The following is an 11817-nucleotide window of genomic DNA, read 5'->3' on the forward strand; positions in this document are numbered from 1 at the left end:
TTGGGGAACGCGGGAGGAGATTAGATCTTTGCTGTTACTGCTCGACAGGAAGTTGAAGCAGATAAAGCAGGAGTGTGTGCACTGCAGTGTGTGTGATATGTGATGTGTGTTTATTCACTACTTAACTAACGCAGGGTCACGGGTTCAAACTCTGAGTGTGAATGTCCTCTCACAGTGTTTCTGTCCACAGTCCAAAGAAATGTCATCGTGTGTTGATTACAGTCCCTAAACTGAAGATGAATGATAATATTTACTTCAACTTTTCTGTAGAGCTGCATGATGACACCATCATAGATTCTGGGAGACGTCTTTATGTCCCTACCCAATCCTTTCACGGACCCAATCCTTTCAGATTCTTTCAACGCGTGCTCGAAACTCGTCTCCCTCCGGTCGTCCTATTTTACAGCAGTTTGTGTGCTGTTTAAAAGGTTGAAACTCTGCTATTTAAAAAGAATTAGAAAATTATGTTATGAGTTCATTCTGATTTATTTTGGTTTTTGTCTTATTTTCTGTCTGGTTTTTGATTGTCAGTGTTGTGTATTTGTGTCACTTTGTTCTTCTTCTTCTTGTGTACACTATTTAAAGTCGCTACTCCTCTGTTATTCGTGAACTGATCAGGCTGAAATTTGGTAGGTATAATCTATGGATGTGTGCGCATCAACGCTCAAAGCCCGATTTTCGATTTGGGGCACAGGTTCGCCCCAAAAGAAAAACGAACAACAAAGTGGACAGATATGTCATTTAAACCCAGGGAACTGTTTTAAAAGGTGAAAATGGGTATAATATGTCCCCTTTAAAATTATTATCCAAAAGTTTTGCAACAAAGAATAATAAGGATCATAAATCATGCAGGACCCTAAACCACTTTTTAATTTTATTTTAACTTATTTCTTTATTTATTTTGGACAAAGAACAATTTGATACCATAATAACTAAAATATACAATAATGCAAAAAAAAATCCCTAAACTCCCATACACGCCATACAATATATTTAGTCTCAAAAGCAAAGGTTAGTAGGAAGAAGCCTAAAGAAATTAAGTTTATGGATTTGATTAAGTTTAAAACATCGCAAATTATGTATTAAGTTAATTACAGAACACTGCCAAAAACATATATTACGATTACTTTTTTCAAGTAAACAAGGGGACTTTGATTTGCGGGGGAATTGAACTTTAGAAACATTCCGGACTACTTTGAAAAGCATGTGTATCTCAGTTTATGGGGTATCCCTTTGGAACATCTTAATGTTAAACTTATAAGTCAATCAGTACAAGTACTAGAATCTGATGGGTAGGTGGACATGTGGATGTTATGAAGCCTTGTTTTTGTTTATATTTGTGTGTATTTTGTTGTGTATATATATGTCTTGTATATACGTATATGCATTTGCTCAAACATCAGATTTCTTTTCTTTGTTGTGAAATAGCTTGGAAGTAGGGGCAGGATTAGATAAGCATTAAGCTTCCTTCTTCCCGAACATTGCTGGGGCTCTTTTTAAGTGAGCAATGATTGCTTTATAATGACTTATGTTTCAGATAAATAAATAAATCAAACCAAATTGTTTGAATTTGCTCTAATTTGATAAGCCGAGGAAGGAAGTTGCAGTGGAGCTTTCTGAGTGTTTTTCTATTGTCATGCAGCTGGATTTCACTATTCCCAACGGAAATCTACCAAAAGCGACCAATAAAGTTACGTTGAAATCAGCTGGTGTTAACGGAGCTGCAGGCGGGCGAGTGGTTTCACTCCCACTGGCTCATACACACACACACACACACACATGCCCTCTGTGCAAAGAATCTCCTTTGACCACTGTAATTACATTTAAAGGACCTATGTTAAGCTAAATCAACTTTTCTGTGCTTTAAACATCATAAAGTGTTATATGGGTTTCATACACATGCCCAATGTTTTTTTCATTGATTCCCTCAATCGTTAGTTAGAGGGTGATTTGCTCCTTTCTTACTGCAGGGTGAGCACAAACACCTCGCTACAATTTGATGACTCGTTCCCACTTTAATGACGAATTTGACGCAGCACTGAGCTGGAGAAGCCCCGCCTCCAGGAAGCTTTCTGCCGTGATTGACATATAAACAGACATGCCCACTAAGGTGAGCATTTCAGCGTCCTTCGTGCAGTGCTATGTATGTATTTTCTACAGTCTATGTATGTACCGGCAAATGCCCCGCCCCCACGCTCTGTCTCATGTTTATAAAGCAGCATGAGCTCGGCGACGGAGTGGGTGGGAGGAAGGCGGGCCCTCCTCTGGCCCTACATCACCGTGCGGGGAGGAGGAAGTCAGTGTCCCATCTATAGACACGCCCACTCATGAATATGCATAAATAGGCCACAAATCAGCCTGTTTGTGTAGAGTTGCTCAGAAAGTGACTTTTCAGAGGCTAAAACTTTGGAAAACAGGCGAGTTTGGGAAAATAAACCTCAAATACTATGTTTTTAGAGTTCTTAGAACAAATGGAGATGGGTGAAAAATAGCCTGACATGGGACCTTTGGGATAGATGGATGGATGAGACCTTTAAGTACAGCTGCTTTCCTCTTCTCACCAACTTTCATCTTTTGGGATTTGATGGTAATGATGAAAAAAACAATCAGTTTTCACAACAGACTGCTCCAAACATATTTTGTTTAATGTTGGTAACAAGGAAAAAGCACCTGTGTTTGTTTGTATGCGTAACACCAATGTTGGTGTAAGATTAAGAGGTTTTGATTTCATTATGAAAAACTTCTACAATCAGAAAGCTTGCACATACACAAACGTTGTTTGGTTTTATTGATGTTATTTTTTATTTTTTGGTCTGTATCTTAAGTCACCAACTTTTGCTCCAACTGGAAGGCGGAGAGGGTGGGGCAAAGGAGAGAACACAGAGTTCCTGTACAGTAAATGGCTCACAGTAAAGTGCTGGTAGGAAAGTTGTGTATTTCACTCCTGACACCAATGCTGTGTGTTGGAAACTCACTGGATGTTGCACATGTTGGCTAATAGAGGGGTAGTAAACACACACGTACACACACACACACACGCCAATAACATGGTGTTTGTGGACTCACTGTAAAACAGATAATTACACACTGACTTCATTAGTTTTATTTATGCCACTTTGCGGACAAAAGCTCATTCTGGAGAACTGTGCTAGACTTGTCTGGGTTTTATGTTCTGCTGAATTCAAGCAGCTTCTATTAAGGTGATGCTTTGTTTAGATTGTTAATGCCTCTTGTGACATGTTCAGACCATATAATGTTAAAGCACAATATTTATCAGACAGAGCCAACTTTAAGGTCCAGTTCCAATGTTTAGCTTCTCATGAAACAATATGCGTTCTCTTATTCTTCTCTATCTATGCAACACACAATGCAATGTCTACTCTGACGCTTCTAGCACAATGTCTCTAAAGCACTAATCACTTAAAAAAAAAAAAAATCATTACCCAAACTGAGGAAAAACCTCCACTTTAATACTGATAAATAAATTGCATGTACCTCTTGGTGACTTTTTAATGCTTTACTATATAAACGTGTATGTTTTTTTTTTTTTTTTTTTTTTTTTTCACCTTGTCTGCACATGCTGTTGAAGGTTAACACTACAAGAAGTGCAATCTTTTAACAGCAATGCATATTTTATTATTGCAATTAAATAAATGAATTTATTTCATTGCATAATTGTGACCATCACCAGCCCTCCCTAGGGAAGGGTAAATACTTTATTAAAGGGAGGATGTAAAAAAGAGAGGGCAGTGTTACACCAGGGTGAGGGGGGTGGGGGGGGGAGTTAACAGGGAGGAGGGATACAAGATAGGAAAACGAATGGGTGGGGAATAGTCAATAAGTTTCAAGTGATGTGATGTGAAATTGTGGTTGTGTATATTGTGCTTATTGTTGTGTTATCAAGCCAGTCTGGTGACCAGTGTGCGGCTTAGGAATAATGGTGGTGGCTGTGAGCAGAGGAGGAAGTGAGTGGAAGTTACATAAAACAGGTATTTGGGAACAACGTGTCTATGGTTGAGCCCAGTATGAGTGTTATCCCACAGCCCGAGGCCAGTGCGTCCATGACAAATGTGATTCCAAGAGCCGCTACTGCAAAACCCATGAGCCGCCCCCGGGCCCGAAGAAGCAGTCGGGCCAGCAGAAAGAGCGAGAGATCTAGGGGCCCCCGGCGACCACCCCACGGCCAAGCAGCCCCCCGAACGCCCCCAAGGTCCCAAGCCGAGAGGCTGCCATTGCCCCCCCCATACACACCCGAAAAGCCCCCAAGGAGCCAAGGACCCAGCGCACCACGCCACCGACTCCAACCCCCAACCCCCAGGCCCCCCAGCCCCCCACCCCCCCCACCACCACCCACACCCCCGCGCCCAGCCCCCCGAGGGGAGGGCCCAGAGAGCCCCCCGCCCGAGACCCCAGCGGAGGAGCCAAAGCCCACGCCCAGCAGACGACCAGAGCCACGCCGAACGGGCAGCCGGCGGGCCCCCGCCGGTGAGCCCAGAGCCAGCAGGGACCCGACCCCAGGCCAGGAGGACCCGGAATGGATGCAGCACCAGGAGCAGCCCGCCCAGGGCGAACGACCACACCCCAAGCCGCATAAGGCACCAGGGGGCCACTGGGGGTCCCCCCGCCGGCATCAGATGCTGATGCCGCCCGCGCCACGAGCTTCAGTTCTTTAAAGCCAGGGCCCCCTCCAGAGGCCAAGCCAGACCGCCCCGCCGGGATGTGGCCCCCTAATCTGGCCCCGACACCCTGCCTCACGGGGGATAAATGTGTATGTTTTAATATCTGATGATTGTGTCTTCTCAAATACTGCTGTTGTATGTAAATGTGAGTGTTTTATCATGTCATTATGTAGTCGCATTTTTCACTGTATATTTTATTGTACATTTCCTGTAATTTGTATAATTGGTATATATATATATACAGTATATATATATGTATAATGATTTGTAATTCTATTCTATTCAGATCTTTTCTCTTTACTATTGTTATTCCATCTTTCGTACATTTCGTTTCTTTTTTTAGTGTTTACAACTCCCATGTTCTATGTTGAATTGCCTTTGAAACGATATGTCACACGATTACATATGTTATGATGAATTTAGAAATGACATTAGAAATGAAATGAGGATGGACCCCCGTCTCCCCCTTTCAAAAAGGTCTCCGAGAGGCTCTTGACATCCACTCATAGAATATCCATGTCAATTTACAGCCCGATTCAACAAGCATTAACGAAGGAGTAGTCATTTGAAATTGGGGGCCCCTGGCGCCCCCGGGGCCCCATTCATATATTGGTATGTGTCAATGATTCGTTACCACCGACTATTGCAATATTTGACTCACAAATAAATGAGGAAACGACTTTCATGGAAATTGCCAAAAAAAGGGGGTTGGGCCCCCTAATTGAATTGTGTGAGGCATAATCGTAATCTATGTGGAATTACCGTTGAAACGATATATCACACGACTATGTTCCCATAAATTTGGAAATTAACGGAGATGGGGGGTGGGCCTCTGGGCCCCATTTCAAAAAACGGGCTCAGAGCGTATCATCATATTCATTCATAAATTATTCATACCAAACTGCATTCCGATCTAACGAGAACTAACGGAGCAGTAGTCATTTGAGGAATGGAGCCCCCTGTGTCCCCCTGGTGCCCCCTTGAAACGTACGGAGTAATGGGCCCCATTTATATATTGGTATGTGCCAATGATTTGGTACCACCAACTGTCGTAATATTTGACTCGCAAATAAATGAGAAATCGACTTTTGTTTTTTTGTTTTTTTGGGGGGGGGGCAAATCAAAAATTGGGGTCCAAGCGTTGATGAGTACATACATAGATTATAGCTTCCAATCCGTTCACGAATAACAGAGGAGTAGAAATTTTAACTTGTGTACACAACAAGAAGAACAAGAACAAGAAAAACAAGTAGAACAAAGTGAATGTTGTTTTGAGTCCTGGAGCCCGTCCTAAAAATGCAGTGACAGTGATTCTTAACATGATTAAATAGTGATTATGAGAACAGAACTAGAGTCATACAGTTGGCTGACATTCATGTGTGTGCTTGTTTTGGAATCGCATCATAATTCCGTCTTTATGAGGGTGTCTAGGAAAAGATGAAGGTGGATGGTTTTGTTTCCCGGCTCCATCAAACTGCTGTTTATTTAAAGTAAGCGAGAATAAATGATAGTTATGTTGATCAGAAAGTCAGATTAAGGTCATGTTTTTTTCTGCTGGAATGATTCCTCTCACTGGGGGAAGGTTATACTGTAAGTGCATTTTGAAATGGTGATCTCAAGACCAAAATCTACCCAAACAGATGTCTAGTTTTTTATACGGAGGAAAACTGAGAGCTCACTGTTTAAATAGGATGTTGTCAAAGGAGGAAACAGGATTTCACTGGAAAATTAACAAAGGTTTTCCTCTGACGCATGGGTGGGGCCAACGCTAAAATCTGATTGGCCATCTTAAGTGCCACCACATCTATCCAGACTCACAAAAGTGAAAGTGAAAAAGTGAAAATTTAATCATAGCTTGTAAAGTATTCACTGAAGAACAGCAGCGTATTGATTTTCTTTTTTAAGGCTTTGAAGGAAAATAACAATGCACCGACCAGGAAATAAAATACATATGATTATGAAAAAAATGTTTATTTATTTTCTTGTGGTCTGGTAGCAAATGGACCCCTGCATTAGAGAACAATCCAAAACCTCAACCAATAGAAACCCAGAGTATTAACATAAAAACTAAACTCTAACAAACCCAACGATCCCAGACAATTTCAGTCAGTTTTATTGCACAACAATCAGTGTCAGCTAAGGTTTTCCAAATTAAAAAATTCTGAAAAATAATGTAAATAAAATCATATCAGATCCATCCATTTTCTTCCGCTTTATCCGGGGCCGGGTCGCGGAGGCAGCAGTCTCAGCAGAGATGCCCAGACCTCCCGATCCACGCACACCTCCTACAGCTGTTCTGGGGGGACCCCGAGGCGACACCAGGCCAGCTCAGAGACATAGTCCCTCCAGCCTTTCATTTCAGATATTTAAAGTAATATTCCTTTCTCTTAAATTAGGCAGGAATTGCTCTAGAACAGTGGTGGGCAACTTTTATCACTGCGGGGCCGCAATCATGTGATTGTCTGGTCTGAGGGCCACATTATCAACATTTATGTTAACATTTAGAATAATGACCGATCAGAGCATTAATACAGGGAAGAACAATGAGTTTGTGTTGTCATTTTATGCGTTTTTGGTCGTTGTGTGTTTTTTTCCTCTCCTTCTGCACTTTCTGTTGTTGTCTTGAGTGTTTTTACAGTCGCTTTGGGTGTTTTGGAAGTCATTTAGTGTATTTTCCTCCCATTTAGTTTTTTTTGGTTGCTGTTGTTTTATTTTTTATTGGCCAATTTGTGTATTTTTGCAGCCATTTTTTGTGTATTCGTTTCCTGTGTTTTTGCTGTTTTTTTTTTACGTATGTATGTTGTCTAGTGTATATTTCTATAATTTTCAATGTGTTTTAAAGTCATTTTGTGCTTTTGCTTTGGGGGGAGCACTCAAAATTACAGTTGCCCATGTCTGCTCTGGAACATTCCTAACAAATGATGCTAATTCAGCAGCTCCATTTATTATCACACAGTGATGGAGCGAAAAAAATAAAAAGGCTGCTGTGGTTTTGCTGCAGTCACACTTTATGAAACAGCTCCTGGTATGCTGCGCATCTGACACTTCGTAGCAAAGACAAGCAGAAACAAGATGAGCGATGAGCAGTCGCAGTTTAAAAATAGCTCAGACTCAACATGTCAGCGTGTTTTAGCACAGCAGTGGATATACACGCCACGCAGACAAGGCAGTGCCAAGAATTTAAAACTCTTTACTACGGGAATATTAAAATGATCCTTGAGCGCAGCGTTGGTCCTTGAAGATGTTTGCTGTGACATAAACACTCAGCCATCAGAGGATGTGGAGGGGACTTCTAAAGGACTGATGTGTGCCGTGCAGACCTTTGCAATCAATGTCACTGATTGAAGTTTCTGTTGTTTTACGTCTCACTGAGCCCAGGAATGATGATGACAACTGCTGTGGCTCCAGTTCAACCAAACAAATGGGAATGCATCAGGACAGTCAGGCAAGAGAAGAAATAATCATATTCATTATCTGTCAAAATATTATGACTACTCATCATCAGCTTGAGTCAGCACTTGATTTCTATGTGTCTCCCTCTATGTCACGTGTCAAGGCCCGGGGGCCAAATCCGGCATGCTCAAGAAAGTTAAAACGATAGAAAAAACATTTAAAAATGACCAACTAGCGCACTTGTAGATATCTTAGCCCCTCCAAATACGAAAAATCTATTAAAATCCACAATATTTTCAGAACTCAGTTTTCCACTTTTTATGTCACATATATCATTTTTAATCTTAAATTTGTTGCAAGAATTCTCAGTTTTTCCAAAATCTGGAAAATTTTCCTCAAAGTCTTTCACAAAATTTCCCCAAATTCCTAAAATCAGGGAAATTTAAGTGAAGATCCTGCAGGGACTGATATACTCACATACAGTATATATTACTTATATGTGGAAGTGCAAACCAGGGCACTTTAATGTTGAATTTGCTCTTTTTTTCAAAAAAATCTCTGGCCCACTTAAGATCAAACTCTTCAAAATTCTTGCAAAATCTTTACATTTTTCTCAAATTATTACATAAAATTGTCCTTAATTAAATAGAAATTGTTCACATATCTAGGAAATATAAAGTGCAGACCCTTGTTGGGACTAATGTCTGTCACTTATTGCTTTAATATTGTCGGTTTCATGTATATTTTGTGTTTTATGTATAGGTACAAGCGCAAACCAGGGCACAATAATGTTGAAATTACTTGTTTTTCCAACAACAACAAAAAATATCTGAGTTTGACACCCCTGCTTTATGTATTGTAAGATTTTTTTTCTCTTCCTCCAGACAAGTCATTCTATTTCTCAGTGTAGTTTATTCTAAGTTAGTCACAAGTAAATCTTGGCAGGCCTGCTGCTCCTGCAAACAGCTCACGTGCAAGTACTGAGTACCCGAACTAGGAGTGTGTCCAGAGAATTGGGAGTAGACACTTTATCTTCTTGGGCTGGGTGCATATCTGTCAAGTCTCCCGTTTTGGCTGGAAAACTACCGTCAACAGTAATTAGCAGTACATGGAATAAAACAAAGGAGGTAAAATAATATACAGTATGTATCAAAAATATATAAATGACAAAAAAGAAAACTAGATACTGACCATAGTTCTGATAATGCTTTGACCCAACTGTCTCAAATCCTTGAACAGTTTTATCATCATTATAATAACAATTATTATTATTATTATCCATCCATTAATTTTCTGATCTGCTTGTTTCTTTCTTCAGGGTTGCGGGGTCTGCTGTTAGGTGAGGGTACACCCTGGACAGGGCGCCTGTCCATCACAGGGCAACACACAGACACACAACCACTCAGACTCACATTCAATTAGTTATGTTTTTGGATTGTGGGAGGAGGTCGGTGTACCCAGAAGAAACCCACGCATTGTAAAAGAATGTACACATTTTCAGTAAATTCTGCATAATTTTGGTGATAGCATGCAGGGCTTAGTGAGAACTGTGAAGGTGACTGTTAACAAGCACAGGTCTATTTATCTTCTCCCGCCGGTGTTTCTGTGAAGCTGTTTGTGGTCATCCTGGGCTCAGGGCTCTGGCCTCCAGCAGATTCCTGTGTAATGAAGTGAGGCGTTCATGGTCCAAGACATACGCAGGGACAAAGAGGAGCTCCTTGTGTTGCACTCAGGTAATGCTGCTATGTGGAATAGTCAGGTTTAAACCTAAACTTGGAAAAACACAGACACCATCATGGTTTCCTGTGTGCACGTGCCAACAATAGCAAACACCAAAAAGGGAGAAAAATATTTCAGAGTGAACTAAATATTTTGGATTTGATTTAAATTTCCAAGCTTTAATGTGAACAACTTTTTGGCATTTCTGTTATTTGGTTTATGATAAATGTGAGCTGTTGTCTGAATCTAAAAACATGTGTGTGAAATTACAGTCAGTGAACATCATCAAACATTTCATTTTTTTATTTCAAATCTTTAAAAATTCAGGGTAACGCTTTACTTGAAGATATATAAGTAAGTAACATTGTCATTATCTGTCATTAGCATGAATAAGATATCATGATATCGCTGGATTAGGACACCTTTGGAGCTATGTTGGCATTTTTGGGTTAGGTGGAGGGATCTAGCGGAGTTAGGAAGCGTTAGGGTTGGGTTAAACTTAGGGGTTAGGGCAGACATGGGCAACTGGCGGCCCGAGGGCCCTCGCTCTAATTTTCAGTGGCCCTTGAAGTAAATGCACAAAATAAGTTAAAAACACATACAAAATGACAGAAACTAGACAGCATAAATACACAAAATCACTCCAAAAACACACAACGGTAAAAAAAATTCCCCAAAAATTATAAAATTACAAACCGACAACCAAAACACAGAAAACGGACACACAAAAATGACAACAGAAATACACAAATTTCCACATTACACCAAATTACACCAATAACACGTGAAATGACAACACAAACATATTGTTCTTCCCTGTATAAATGCTCAGCTTGGTCATTATTCTAAAAGCTGACATGAATGTTGATTATGTGACCCTCTGATCAGACAATCACTTTTTTGTGGCCTCGCTGTGATAAAAGTTGCCTAGCTCTGGGTTCGGGTTAAAATTAGGGTTAGGGGTTATGGTAACAAAGGGTTAGGGTGAGGGTAAACAAACGACACTTAATGACAGCCTTCATGACACCTTATTCATGCTAATTACACGTGTCATGTCATAATATAACCGCGTAATGTCAGCGTTATGTATAAAACTTTAAGTGGAGTTTTACCAAACACAGATACAAAGGTGACAACATTACAGCTCAGTAAATGAATATTAGGTAACTATGGCTTGGATTGTCCAGGGGTCGGCTTCTGATCAAGAGGTTGGTGGTTTCATCCCCTGGCTTTACCTATTGAAGTGTCCTTGGGCAAAACACTGAACCCTTTGTTACTGCCAATGTTAAACCAGCGCCTTCCATGTCAGCTCTGTCCCTCTGGTGTATGAATGTGCTTGTTTTGTAAAGAACTTTTGGACTAGATTTGTGATTTAAAATTGTCAAAAAATAATGATTTACCATCCATTGTGTGAACATGTGTGAGCCAGTGATTCCCTGAAGTGGAAAAACTTTCTGTGGAGGAAAAGCTTAAAAACATTGGAGAATGAATAAATCTGCGTGAAGAAGAAAATATATCACAAATGAAGGCCTGCACATGTTTTTATGACTTTTGTTAGAATCTAACTCATGAATCCCCAGATTGATTAAAATCTTGGTAATCATATTTTAAATGAATTATTATATGTATCTTTTTTTATCCACAATGCAGGGATTAAGGTAACTGCAGCAGCAATAAAGTTGATTAAATACTGACAATGTATTTCACCTGCTCTTATCTCAAATAGTGAACTGAGTGTTTCTTTGGCACACTTTTGGGTACACACGCTGTAGAATATTGCCTTATAGGGGTGTGTGTGTTTTTTTTTATTTCAACCTATTAATTTTCTATTAGTTTGGCAGCGCTTGCCCTCCAGTTGTGGATCAAAAGAAGCTTTTTGACCAAACATACCTTCAGCATGAACAAAGAGCCTCTGTGTAAATACTTCCAACATCATTTTACTGCACATTCCTTGCAAAGTTTTTTTTTCTTGGTGTTTTTCAAATGGCAGCGAATCCCAGTGTGCCCTCACTAGAGGAAGATATTA

This window comes from Gouania willdenowi, chromosome 8 (genome assembly GCF_900634775.1).
Source record: "Gouania willdenowi chromosome 8, fGouWil2.1, whole genome shotgun sequence".
In the NCBI taxonomy this organism is placed as follows: domain Eukaryota; kingdom Metazoa; phylum Chordata; class Actinopteri; order Blenniiformes; family Gobiesocidae; genus Gouania; species Gouania willdenowi.